Source organism: Heloderma suspectum, chromosome 2 (assembly GCF_057233095.1).
Source record: "Heloderma suspectum isolate Gila_16-S chromosome 2, 16-S_ref, whole genome shotgun sequence".
Lineage (NCBI taxonomy): Eukaryota > Metazoa > Chordata > Lepidosauria > Squamata > Helodermatidae > Heloderma > Heloderma suspectum.
The window spans coordinates 212,446,376-212,458,572 of record NC_139459.1 but is presented as its reverse complement, the minus strand read 5'-3'; the positions used below and the strand labels follow the sequence as shown (position 1 = coordinate 212,458,572).

The following is a 12,197-nucleotide window of genomic DNA, read 5'->3' as shown; positions in this document are numbered from 1 at the left end:
CCCGAATTCCTTCATTTATTGTTGCTTTTCCACGAGGTTTTGCTGTGGAGGTCTGATAGAAAATCATGCTTCCTAGGACGAGAGAGCCTGGTAGAGACTTGTGTGTCCGTCTATGAATCTCCCCGGGAGAACGGGGGGGGGGGGAGAGCAGTAAAGAGGGGAGTCGTTTGCCAAAGAAGCTAGGAATCACCCCCTCCTCTCCTTCCAAAGAGATCTTGTCTTTAAGACTTGGTTTGTTTCAAAAGAACCCCAATTTCTAGGTAAATGACAGCATTTTACCTTGTCCACTCTCCTGGCTGGCTAATATCGGTTAGATTGGTTTGAAGCAGTAATTGCTGTCTCTTTGTTAAAGGTATTATTACGAAGCTATAATCTCTTCATTTTAAATATTATTTGCTTCCCCCCCCCCAATCGTTTTTTGTCCCTTCCTTCTTCTTCTCAGTTTCTAAATAGGGGAAGCAAGTTAGTTTTCTTCCAAATGAGTTTAAGAAGATGTCTTATGTAAGAGCAGACTGACAGGTGACTTGTGTGGGAGTATTGTTTTGGGTTGTTGTTCTTTTAAAAGAATGAACTTTCTTCTTGTATTTGAAATGAAATCTGTTCTTCTGTACTACTTTTCTTTTTTTAATTGGTCTGAGAACCAATTTCTGGATAAGAATTATTCAGAAAGGATAATTCAATCTTTAACAAGGGAAGAGAGAATAGAGGAAAGTAAGATGTCTCCCCCCCACCCCACCCCAGGCAAAAGTGTGATCTGTGGTTGGATTTCCATCCAGTTTTTTGTGTGGCTTAGAACTTAAATGCTATTATCTTCAGAAATTATCTTCCCATTAATTCTAGGCAGCAGCATCAAAGTACTAAGGTGTCCTTAACTTTAAAAGTGTTGGATTCTTCCAAAATCTGAGGCTTGAAATTTTTTTGCAGTTGTTCATGGCTTCCTAGGAGATACTCTAAGGCTTTTATTGAATAGAGTTTTAATGGGCTACATTCTGAATATTCCTCTACTAAACAGTTGTCTGCTAGGTCAAATCACAGCTCCAGCATGGCATGTTAGATGAACACATGTGGTGCATAAAAATTGGTCTTGTTTTTAATAATGCTACACTTTAATTTTGTCCTGAGATCTAGACCTTTTGGTTCATACACTATATTTGAGTCAATAAAGGTCACTATAAAGAAGGGATTAAGAATTACTCAATTTAAAGGGGACATGGATTTACAGAGGCCCTTAACCTTGCAGGGAGGGGAATATTTTCATATGGCATGATATAACAGTGGACTGTATCATGTTCATTTTTGGTGAAATGATCTCTAGATGGGTCTTATGCCATTCAAAAGCATTTGTCTCTTAGTTCATAATTTCTGGGCAGTTGCTCTAATGTTGTTTTCCCAAGGCATATCTGGATGATACTTTTTTTTAAACAATGGGGTAAGGTACATTCACTTACTGTGTACCTGATCCCACAAAGCCCCACTCCACACATAAATAGGTTTGTGCTATTCCTCTACCTGCACATATGTCAAATGCAGAAATTATAGCTTGTGTGCACAGATAGTGCTGTCCATGTGGGGGACAGAGGGCTGTTGATGTAGTTCTTCCAGCACCATATCATACCTGAAAGATCAAGTACACCTCCTGTCTTGTGCATAGAACAAGGAGTGTTGGAATTTCCCAGTGGTTCTTTGCCCCTTGTCCCCAAGAGCGATCCAGGACAATGGAGCAACTCCAGTATTTTCATAAAGAGGCAAATGTTTTCAGGCTAAAATTGATCCATGTGGGATTCCATATTTGAAGCGAGAATGGCTAAAATGGGTCAATTTTTGTATATTTTGAAATGCCCTTGGCCTCCACATTAGCTACACTTTGGTAAGAAATGTGATTGTTAGGCCAGTATTTAGTTCTGTGACTGTGACTCATTTGGGATTTTTAGTGTTAATGAATCTTTGAAATAGTTCTCTTTCTCCCCACCCCACCTTCTGAGTTTAACAGTTAACAGAAAATAGTATTCTGCTGTAAGAATGAGGGTAAATTAAATGGTTCTGCTTCACTAGGCCCTGTGAGCAACTCTTAATAAAATCTTGCTAACTTATGAATGTAATGCAGGCACTCATGCATTAAACTAGAGCCAGTTGCCCTATTGTCTGGGGTCAGTCTCTGTTCCTTTCTTTAAATCATTACAACATTAAGTTATCTGGGAAAAGCATAAAGTGCCTAAATTATTAGGCTCTAATCGTTTAACCCTGTGTGATGTCATAAACCTGCCTTCCTTGTAATTCTCCCTTCCCTCTTCCGCCCACCCTGCTTTATGTATTTCAGAGGCACCTTAGCCATTCAATATTATATCTTTGATGTGAGACTGAGTCCACTTCCCTCTCCTTCCTTCCTTCCCCCCCCCCCATATTATTTTTGTTGGCATGAACAAGCTGATACGTTTCTTTGTTTTATATATTGGCTAGGATCCAAAGAACCCTGAAAGTAACCCCCTCAGCCAAAGACTTTTTGTAGACTTTGAACAGCAGCCCCCCTCCCTATCTGCATGGCAAACAGCTTTTGAAATTATGTGACGTTTCAAACACTGTTTGTGATATGGCAGCTGTTCAAAGAAGTACAGCCAACAATTGCATAGGGCTCGTGCAAGCCCACTGCGTTAACATAAGCAGCTCTTTGGACAGGATTTCACTCTACTAGCTTTTACAACCATATCTGTATGTGTATTCCCTCTTTAATAAAGAATCTGATCATAGAGGGACAGATGTATTGGAGCACTATTTCTGTGCTTTTATACCATGGTTCTAACAATCTATATTTGGAAGTAGATACTGTCGATTTTCAGTTGAGGTTTATTCACCTTACTTTATATGAGAGCCAGTGTGGCATAGTGGTTAGAGTGTTGGACTGGGACTCGGGAGATCTGAGTTCTAGTCCCCACTTGACCATGAAGCTCACTGGGTAACTTTGAGCCAGACACTGACTCTTAGCCTAACCTACCCCACAGGGTTGTTGTGAGGATAAAATGGAGAGGAGGAGGACTATGTAAACTGCTTTGGGTTCCTTGCAAGAGGAAAAAAGGCAGGATATAAATGCAATCTATGTGTGCGCTTAGGGTTATGCTGGTATGGTACTATGAGAAGCTGCCCTGTCATAGTAGGTCTCGAGATCTAGCATGAGGGTTCTAGCACAATGTTTCGCCTTACAGTGGTGATGGGGTCCATTCCCTGCATGGCATATTTGTGATGCACAAAGGTTAACACATTTCTGCTACGGGTGCAGCTAGGGATGTTTCTGTGTGCTACATGGTGTGGACCCTTAATTTGCTTGGGAGCCAGAAACAGCAGCACAACTATGTGCCGCTGCTCCCTTGCAATAAGATGATACGTGTGCGGCAGAGAGGGGTGTCTTGCCCAGTTCAGAATGTTGTATTTGCTCCTAAATCAAACCTATATAATATTTGGCTGCCACACTGAAATATCTCTTGGAGCTGAAGAGTTGAAGTCCCTTCTTTAATTATAGGTAACTTAGTTGGAAATACTCACTGCAGTCCTCAAAAGTGTTTCTCCTGGCACATGTACTGGTAACATCCATCACCATGCTGTGGTTAAGGCTAGCAGCCAAACTAAGCTAGTACTCAGTGCTGACTACTATAGTGTGTGGGTGGAGAAACAGGCCCATCCCTGCTTTCCCCACTTCGTTTACAGCAATGGGGTTCATCACTTGCTTTGTTAGGTCACACTTAACCTCCTGGCAGAGCTGTGATAAACTTGCTCACCGTCCAGCAGCATCACCAACAGCAGTGTTGGGCTTGGCTCTGGGAGAGCTAATTGTAGCATTTCAAACAGAATTCTAAAAAGTCAGTGGGATAAGCATGTTTTTGTGAGTTTGTATGACAGAGAAGGGCTTCATACACTCACCTATCCCCCCCATTACTCTGTCTGTTGGTTTTGGTTGTTCAATTGCTAATTTAAGCTAGAGATTGCTGTAGAGTCTTGCACCCAAAGTTGCTTATGGTGTTAGTGGAATGTGGTTTAATAAAACAACTATATGTGACTACATGACACCTAATAGATTGAAGGAATACCTCAAATACAGGCTGAGTGACACTGTGCATGAGATTGCATCCCTCTGGACATTCTAGCTAACTGCCATAGATAAAACTAACTTTCATTGACATCTCAAATCTTACTAATACATTAGATACAACTGGCCATCTCAATGTGTTTCATTGTTTGAGCCCTCTTATAAAGTATTTTCTCTTGGCTGCCTTTCATAGGCAACTAGTTTCCAGTCAAGTTTTCAAAAGAACTTCAATAGATGTTACTTATGGGCATATCCCTGTCTTAATATTTAGCATTTGTAAAGTGCATTTCAGGTATTCAAAGTGCTTATCATACATTATCTCTGTCACTCTTACAACAGCTTTGTAGATAGATCAATATTATTAGCTCCACATTGCTGCTGTGAATCTGAGAGACAGTAGCTGAAGAGCACATCTACTGAGCAGTGGTGCAGCTAGGTAATTTTAGACCCTGGGGGTCCCATTAGAAACCGTGTATATTACTTCAGTTGTGCACCACACAATTAACATTTCTCCCCCCACCCCCCACACCAAACTGCCAGCCCATGCTTTACAACTGCTTCTGCATTCTTTATATGTTCGAATGTTTGCTAACTCTGTTACAAAAAAACCAAAACTCTGAGCATGTGCAGTTTTGCATTTTAACCTCACTTAAATCACAGCACCATGAATACTACAGAAATAAAGTGGAGTCTGCATCCACTAACCCGATGCCCTCACCACCTGGCACTCTCTGGGTGGTCATTTGGGCTGTGGGGCCTTGGACTGTGCCCTCAAGGTCTGGCTGAGACAAGATCTGATCTAGTCATTTTCCCAGCTCAAACATAACCCTGCACCAGCAGGGCTCTTGATGCCTGATCCCATATTGTATACATAGCCATTGGTTCTGTGGTAGTCTGCATGGCCAGGTATTAGCTGAGCTGTCATGGGTGAGGCAGTCCAATCAGGGGAAGGATATGGGAGACGTCATGCAAGATGGTACCTTCTTTCCGCATTCTAGTTTGCATTAGAGTTCTGAATCAAATACACAGGAAACTCCCAGGTGGATATGTTGTTCTCCCCCCCCCCCACTTTTTTTTTTAAGGCAGAAGGTTTAGTACCTAATTAGTCTATGTTTACCTCTTTGATGCTATTTATGTGCTTGCATACCTCTTACACTAACCCTGTCTTTAATAGTTAACAATGACATTTGTGGGCAGTATTATTGTGTTCCAGCACATGGTAGACTGATTTGGAGGACACACTTTTGTTCTCTTATGCCCTAATGGGGGCATGTTTATCTAATCTAATCAAACCAATGCTGATGTTTACTGAAACATGTTTAGCCCCGGTGCATAAAAACATTTTAACTTCTTTGAAAATCACGTTGGCAGATTTCTCACTTGCATGAATGGTCTCTTGTTGAAAGATTGCTCTAATAAGCATGCTAGGCAAGCTGGGTGACTAAAGATTGTGTGCTTGAGCTGAGCAAACAGGAAGAGAGATGTGGCTGAATAGGTAAACTGGATTCACCACTCATCCAAAATAAAGCACGTTGGCCTCCAAGGGCCATTGCTTTTTGCTGCTGTTAAAGTTGTTTGTTGAAAAGCTGCGCTAATGACATGTTTGCAACAAAGGTAACAATTTCTCTGGGAGTTCAGGAACTGGGCTGTTGTGAGCTTGCTTGTCCTTGTGTATTGGCAAGGACTGGCATTGTTGGCAGATGCAAATTTCTAAGAAATGTTTGCCTCCTTCTGGAGACTTCAGAGAGATTTTGGTACAGAGATAGGAGGAGGGAATTGCTTAAGACTTCCTCACCCCAAAGAAAATAACGGGAGACATGGACAAGATCTTCTGTGGGGTCAGAACTCCACCTATCAAAAACAGTTCAACCTTTATTGGATTTGCCTTGTAAGAACAGGTGCTAGTAAGTTTGTTTCAGGCTGCAATGCTATACAGTGTATACATACTTACTTGGATGTAAGCCCAATTGAACTTGGTGGGGTTTACTTTTGAGTAGACACATAGGATTGTGCTGTCAGCATATCTATACCATTTTCAGTTTACAAGATTTCTCTGCACTTTTAAATTTGCTGCTGTTGAAATGACCACAAGTAAACAAAGAAGAATATAACATTATTGGACAAGTCTAATAGACAAGAAGCCGAGCTATTAGCACCATGCTACAGAATAAGAATACAATAGCTTCTCTCAAGAATGCTCTTCCTTACCTTATGTTAACTTTCAGCTTCTTGCAGACCATGAGATAGGGACAGACCAGCCAATTATTACTACTATTGTATCATTGGCACACATGGCACTTTACAGAGTAACATAAGCAAAAGACATGTCTCTGCCCTAAGGATCAATCCAAATTTATGTTCAGGGAACAACTGAGGGGGAAAGAAGCAAGGTTGGCAAGGGCAGAATGTAAGCAAAAGCAGTTCTACATACTTGGGCTTGGCTACAGTTGGGAATGGGAATTAAAAGGTTAAGGCAAAGGCTGCACAGAAGAATGGGACCTGCAATAGAATTTGTAGTGTTACTATTTATTGATATTTCTGTGAAATCATCAAATCTTGTGTAACTTTGGACCTCTTCTAGTCTAGTCAAATGTATATGAGAGCGTGCAGAGAAACACTTAGACACTTTCTGCCTAAGCTCCAGTTTTCTTGGGGGAGAATGCAAAGGGGCTTAATGGAGTTGGGGTAATCATATTTCCAATTCAAATCCAAGAATAACTATTCAGCCATGAAACAGACTACACATAGACATTGGGGCTTTTAACCCATGGTGACGCTGCACTGTGTGCATGACATGTACAGCTGCCATTTTGAATATGCAACCCCTGCTCGGGGGTTGTTGTGTCACGCAAACCTGTTGAGCAACCCTCACATAACCCATGCTCGCAGAGTTCGCATGACACAGCAACCCCCAAGCAGGGGTTGCATATGTAATTTGGCACTGCAGCTCATCATGTGTTAAATAATCCATGACAAGCCATGGATTTGTCGTCCAAACCTGCTCCATGTAAGAAACTCATGCAGTTACCATTATATTATTTGGTATCTTCTGAGAAAGGAGTTGAGACCTTGGTTCCATGACAACCTGATACTTTCCCCTTCTAATATTAAGACTCTAGCCAAAAGCATGTCTTGATTGACTTTATGCTGCTTTATATGCTGGGGAATTATATGCATGGAGATTTTTCTCTGTTTTCCATGCTACTCTGGCCGATTTATGCTATGTAATTCACATAAATGATTCTCAAGATTTTGTCACATTTGTCACATATGACACATTTAAGGCGGTGTGGTGTCATGTTGTTCTACTCAGTAGTGTTTAGCTCTGCAGCTTAATTATGATTTAAAAGCATTCTCATCTAATTGCAAAAATGATTGAGGAAAAATGTGGCATAGCTATCATTTTTATTAATCCTTACTGTATGATTTCAGGTCTGATCAAAGCGAGATGGTATTCTTCCAGCATTTCTGAATGACATTCACAGGTTGAGATCATATTTTTGTCAGGGAATTAAAAGGAATTAAAAATAAACCATGCATCATGTAATCTACTGACACCGTGATCTTTAGAACACCTGTAAGTTCTAAAGATAGAGAAGAAAGCTTTCTGGGTATGTTAAGATATATGACCAGGAACTATTAAAGAAAAACCTACTTGAACAATAGGCAAACGTGGTGACTGTTGTTCTAAAAAACATTTTTATTTTTGGTTGTGGGTGTGCCATAGTGTTAGCTTATAAAGAGCAGAGACAGTGAATAACTGGTGACATTTCTGATGTCAAAGCTGAAACAGGAAGGGAAACAGTATTTCGATACGGAGTTTGAAAGCCAATATTTCCACCTACATAGCTGTGAGAGGACTTCTTTGCTTAGTATTAAACAGGTACAGCAAGTTAAAGTGCTGAAGATTGACATGTATAGCCTTTTACTCCAGTTTTAAAACAGGAATGTTCTATAATTCTTTAAAATTTTGGTGAAAACCACTAATTTACTATGTTTTGGCTTTTCAAGGAAGGCAATCCTTAATTGGTTTCTTAAAGTTCTGAGCAGATGTTCAAATGTGATTAAAGTTTTCCTGCCCCATTAAAGCTTATGGTAAGCCACTGCTGGCAAAATTATGTAGTGCATCTTCAGTTTCATTCTGCACCGTTTCATTCTGAAGTTAGAAAGCTGCCAGTACTCCAGTCTTTTCAGAGGGACTTTACATTGCAGGGGGAATCTAGTGAATTCTGTGTGCAGTGCCTAGCATTGCAGGGTAGGGGGCTTTACCCCTTTGCCTATAGTTATAATCCATGTATGGATAGGGCTCCCCACATCTGCAATTTGCATTGCCTAAAAGTGATCCAGATGAAATAGAAATTGCTGGCTGGGCCCCCCAATCCAGAGAGGGACTGGGTGGGGGCAAAAGGTTAAAGCCTCATCTCCCCACCCGCACCCCATGCCATGGTCCCAATCTATATCTGATCCCCTGCACTTTTGAGTAAAAAAGAAAGGCGTAGCTACTAGCTACATCTTTAAATTAGTGTGTAGTTTGACCTTCAGGGAATTTTAGGTGGGGATCAGGGCCTCACACTACCTTTCTAAAAACAGAAATTTAGCACAAGGGTTGCAATTCCTACTCTTTCTTTCTGTCTGGTAAGAAAAGGAAATCTGGGTATTGAGGACCTCGTGCTGCACTTCCGAAGACAGGAATAAAGCATGAGTGCCCCTGACCTCCACTGTTCCTTGCTGTGTGGTAGGAAAAGTATGTGCAGGGATCAAGCCCCACAGTAGGGGTATTCACACATTACACTGAATGTGCGTTCAGATGGTGTAAGAGTTCGAAAATCTTTAGTGTGGCGGGAAGATGTTTTTCCTCTATGCATGCACAGTTATCACATGTAATGGAGTGTACATGTGTTCATACAGGGGGTTCTGAATGATAGCCCTGTATGCTTTTGCCAGTTGAAGGGCATTCCTTCATCTGGAAGAACATGTGACAGAATACTGTAACCCTTGCATTGCTGCTGTATTTAAACTTCTTGATTAACAAACAGTAGAAGTAAGGACTTCTTGGATCTTCAGTAAAAGGGTAACTTTTTAAAAAATTCAAGCAATTGCTCATAAAAGTGATGCTGCTACTAATCTACATGGAAATAAGTTCTAGTGTGTTTAGTGGGACTTGCATAGGCTTGTGTTCTCTGGAAAAGTTACTAGTTCTACTTAAACCTTTATAAATATAAGTAGTCCAATGATGTACGTTTTTTTTTTTTAAGTTATCTACCCACCAAAAACACCACTGTGAAACGTTGAAAACTGAACAAAAATGCTGATGAAAGTCAACAGTATTTGCTGACGAGAATTTATTTAATAAGGAGGGGAAAAGAGGGAAGGAAGCAATAACAATTCAGATAATTATACAATTTAAAGCAAGTCTCTAAACTAAACTAAAGTTAGGAGGGGGTGGGGTCCAATAACTGACTGGGGAGCCCTCTCCATATATGATTAGGGTCCTTCATCTCATATATGATTAAGGTCCCTGCTGCTACGGACGGGTTGCATATGTAACCTGGGCTGCAATGCAACTGTAAGCCTCAGCCTGCCACACTCGGGCCTCAAAATTGTTGCTGGATGAATACTTTGTGAAGGTATTTGGCTCTAGCTCTCCTCCGCTGCCTTCTCTAGTTTGTGCTCTTTATTCAGCCCCTACGTGGTCTCCCCAGTCCCTTTCCTCTTTCAGATCTTCCACTCTGCCTCATAATAGCTTCACAAAAACTTCTTCTCTGAATCTCCCATAGCAGCTCCTCAGGGCCAAAAAGGGTTGTGCTCCAGGCATCCTGGAGGGAGCTACATTTCCCTAAGCTGGAAATTTTGCAGTGCTTCTGTGACAGTACTGTGACAGAGCTAATACCCATAACAATCCAGGTATCTATTAGTGGCACAGGAGACTGTAAAAACATGGAGGGGGCATCTTGATTTTTTTTTAGCCTGGGATGCATTCCACCTTAGCCATACGTCTGGGGAGGGACTGGGAAGAATGGAACAGAATTCTGTTGGCTGAGTTTCTGCCTGGTTAAGCGACACCACTTTGTGCAACCAAGTTTATATTACACTGGATTAATTTAAAAAAATCTTTTATGAGACAGAAAATCAAAAGGATGTTTGCATAGCAAGAGAGTTGGCAAATGGCACCTGTTGACTTTGTGCCTGACAGACAGAACATTGGAGGGAGGAGAGGGAAGGGGAAAGACAAGGGGACTGATGTAAACCTGACTCGGAGATAAACCCCATGGTGCCTTTGGAAAAAGGGATGGGTAGTGGTTCCCTAGTTGGTGTTTTTTGGTTATTCCTAATAAAACTATTGCCCTACTATTATGCTTTTGATTTGTTCCAATTAGCAAACATGGTTAACTGCATTTATTATGTTTTTTAAAGCATAGACTTAAAAAAAAGTGTGCAAAAAGTTGAAATGAAACGAGTACCGTTAGCTAAGTATTTATAATCCCATATATCATATACGTTGACTTGCAAGAAAGCAGATTCAAGTATGTTGCGGAATGGGTGAGATTGTTGGCACTGTAATGATAAATTTCCTTTTCAAAAACAAGGGATACAATTTGTGACATTGCACAACATCATTACTGATCACAGGGCACGCCTGTTAAGGCATCAGGCTAAGCTTCCAGTTTCCCAGCTTTGTGGCGCTTGAGGAACTTGAGATATCCTTAATTCTGTTCCTAAATTGGTAGGTTTTTTAATCGTTGAATCTTCCTCCTAGGCCAACACTGTCATAAGCTATAGTGAGAACAGCTTCCGTCAGGAGCCTAACAAAGGCATGTAATGCAAGCCATAAGGGTGAACCTAACTTCTACAGGAAGCAGGAACAGAACATGCAACTTGCCAGATGGAAAGTTCTCTACTAAGCTCGTTAGACTGGCAGTAAATTTGTCTGTTTCCAGTAATGCTGTTCATCATTTCATGTTGTTTTTGTTGTTTAGTCTTTCCAGTGACCAAATAGGCACAACATATGGTCATGGGTGCTTTCCACAGTTGATCGCCTCACCTGGATAAACTATATTTAGAACTCCACACTATGGCAAAGATGCTTAGATGTTCTCTGCATGTAATAATCTTTCTATATTAATGGCCTATGCCTTCAAGATACCAGCTTGATTCTTATCAGCAGCTGTTCAACATGCAGAGGAAAGATAAGCTCACTTAAATGTTGGAAGTTGGGATCTTCCAACTTTCAGCCTGTGGATTTAGTCAGATTTCTTCATTTCAACATTAATCTGCATATCCCCTCCTGCTGCTGGATGGTTCTCTTCCTATTAAGACCTTAAGGGAATTAATGTCAATGAATTGGTACCTTCTATATTGTGTGTCCAGGACTGGGGATGCTAGAGAGAAGGGCAGGCTGGTTCCCCACTCTCTTTTCCCAGTGGTAGGTGTTTTTATTTAAGTTGTTTGGTTACAATGATAATTTTATATTGTCCAAATTATGCATATGTATTGTTCAATCTGAAGCTGAAGCTCAAATATTTTGGCCACCTAATGCGAAGAGAAAACTCCCTGGAAAAGACCCTGATGCTGGGAAAGATTGAAGGCAAAAGGAGAAGGGGACGGCAGAGGATGAGATGGCTAGATAGCATCACCGATACAATGAATATGAACTTGAGTATGCTCCAGGAGAGAGTGGAGGACAGGAAGGCCTGGCGTGCTATGGTCCATGGGCTCACGAAGAGTCAGACACGACTTAACGACTGAACAACAAATGGTTCAATATGGCTTAGCCACCACTGCCATACCCCATCTACCAAATCTCCCTACCTACTTCCACCTCTTATGTGCATGTTGCATAACATTTGTTGATCAGCATATGTTAAATTTTGTGCATAGATGGAAGACAAAGCATTTCTATAATTGCATACAAGATCATCTGATTGCTGCTGCTGTTGTATTTTTGAGCATATTCCAAATATGACAGAGGCCTGGTTCGGATGCAAAACAACCTATGTTTGGGGCTTCATGGGAGCAAAGAAGTGCACTGCCTCCCAACTGCTCACCACTTCCTCTTTGCTTCTGGTTTAGGAAACAACCCAGGAATGCCCCGTTCCTTGGTTGTGCTTTGTGACGTGTGAAC

At 41.1% G+C, this 12,197-nt stretch overlaps 1 protein-coding gene across 9 annotated transcripts in view; it reads left to right on the top strand.

The window, feature by feature from the left end:
- Nucleotides 1-12,197, top strand: part of BAIAP2 (BAR/IMD domain containing adaptor protein 2) — a 195,581-nt gene that overhangs the window by 37,596 nt on the left and 145,788 nt on the right. The window lies entirely within an intron of this gene.